We start from the raw sequence: 2,396 nt of genomic DNA, 5'->3' as shown, positions 1-2,396 counted from the left end.
CATGCTTGTATCTTGTATCCTGAGTATGTACATGGATGCACATGCTTGTGCTGGCTAGTTTCTTGTCCACTTGACACACACTAGAGTCGTCTGAGAGGATGGAACCTCAATTGAGAAGATGCCTCCGTAGGATAGGGTAGGGACATGGGCAAGTCTCTAGGACATTTTCTTTTTTTTTTTTTAAGATTTCATTTATTTATTATGTATACAGTATTCTCAGTATTCTGTCTGAAGGTATGCCTTCAGGCCAGAAGAGGGCGCCAGATCTCATTGCAGATGGTTGTGAGCCACCATGTGGTTGCTGGGAATTGAACTCAGGACCTTTGGAAGAGCAGGCAGTGCTCTTAACCACTGAGCCATCTCTCCAATCCCTCTAGGACATTTTCTTAATTAGATGGGAAGAGCCCAACCCATTGTAGATGATTCCATCCCTGGGATGTTGGTCCTGGGTTCTATAAGAAAGCAGGCTGAGCACGCCATTAGGAGAAGCCAGTAAACAGTTCCCCTCCATGGCCTCTGTGTCAGCTCCTGCCTCCAGCTTCCTGTCCTGTTTGAGTTCCGGTCTTGGCTTCCCTCAGTAGACCGTGATTCACGTTATGTAAGCTAAATAAACCCTTTCCTTTGCTCTGGTCATGGTGTTTCATCACAGCAATAGCAACCCTAACTAAGACAATGCTAAGGATGGCTTCTCAGGACAGAGAAGTATGTTTAACTTTTTGAGAAAATGTTGAACTTTTTTGACCATTGAAATACAGGGCCAGGGGCTGGAGAGATGGCTCAGAGGTTAAGAGCACTGGCTGCTCTTCAGAGGTCCTGAGTTCAATTCCCAGCAACCATATGGTGGCTCACACCCATCTGTAATGAGGTCTGGTGCCCTCTTCTGGCCTGCAAGTATACATACAAGCAGAACTCTGTATATGCAATAAATAAAGATTTATTTAAAAAAATAAAAGAAATACAGGGCCTTGCCAGATTGCAATAGGGAGGCAGAGGCAGGCGGATCTCTGAGTTCAAGGCCATCCTGGTCTACAGAGTGAGTTCCAGGGCAGCCTGGTCTACAGAGTGAGTTCCAGGGCAGCCTGGTCTACAGAGTGAGTTCCAGGGCAGCCAGGGCTACACAGAGAAACCCTGATAAATATCTGGAACAACTGATAATTTCTAAAGTTTCTGTGGATTTGATTCTGTCTTTGTTTCTGGTCATAATTTTGGGCACAGGGAAGCCCTTCAGTGTGTCCTTTAATTTTAGTGGGGGATAAGTAAGCCATGGGAGTTTGAATGCATCTTTCATCGTAACTGCCAAACAAATAACCAATGAATATTGATTATTGTGGATTTGAAAAATGTTATAAATGTAAAACAGGCAGATATTGTACCATTTTCTTTCCTTTGATATGTCTAGATACCACTGTTTCTGTTCGTTTCTTTTTTTTTTTTCCTTTTGGGTATTGGGGATGAACCTGGAGTCTCATCCATGTTAGGCAAATGCTCTACTCTTGAACTGCACCCCTGGACCACTTTTTTACATTTTCCATTTTGAGACAGGGTCTCACTGTGTAGCCCAGGCTGACCTGATTCTTGTGATCTGGCCTCCTGAGTAGCTGGGATTACAACCCTGCACCAATAATCCTGGCGGATTAAGTAGTTCCCTCCACTCTGGACCACAAACAGAGTTGCATCTGTGAGGGTCAAATCCGAACTCAACTAAGACCACTCCCTTATGCCTTCTCCATGAGCCCAGGTTCCAGATGAGTTGAACTCTACCCTGGGTATGACACATGGCTAGTGACAGCGACTGACCACATGTCTCAACCACGCCTGATGTATTTTTAACTACTTTACTCTTCAACTCTGTACTTCCCCTAACTGTAACCACTGAGGTTAAATGTCAGTTACCTCAAGACCCTCTGACCAGGCTGTGAGCCACCTGGGGTTTCCCTTGTGGTTTTCCCTATGTAAACACTAATCTGTAACTGCTCAAGCCTGCTTTCCTCCACCCGCTAGGCCAGAGTGCTGGACAGTGGACCAAGTTCAAGCTTGAAATCAGTTAAACTCCTTTGTGTTTGCATCAGATACCGGCTCTATAGTGGTCTTGTTTGGGGGTCTCGTGTCGCGGGTACATCAGTATCATTTTTGGAGTCTGACTCTTATCACTGACCTGTTTAGTATGATGTATTATAACACACAGTATGAAAACACCGTTCCAAAGAGAAGCTGGGATTTTGACAGCAGCACATCCACCTTGTCTCGTGTCATCTGAGGTAAGCACCTGAAATCTATGCTGTTGTTCTCTGTTCTGTTTAAAACAGTTTTATTTTATCTATGGTATTTTTTTAAATAGCCCACCTATGGTCTCTATTTCTCTCCCCTTCTTCTTCCTTTTTTTTTTTTTTTTTTTT

This window comes from Microtus ochrogaster, linkage group LG5, assembly GCF_000317375.1.
Source record: "Microtus ochrogaster isolate Prairie Vole_2 linkage group LG5, MicOch1.0, whole genome shotgun sequence".
In the NCBI taxonomy this organism is placed as follows: domain Eukaryota; kingdom Metazoa; phylum Chordata; class Mammalia; order Rodentia; family Cricetidae; genus Microtus; species Microtus ochrogaster.
The sequence above is the reverse complement of the archived record's forward strand: the minus strand, read 5'-3'. Positions refer to the sequence as shown.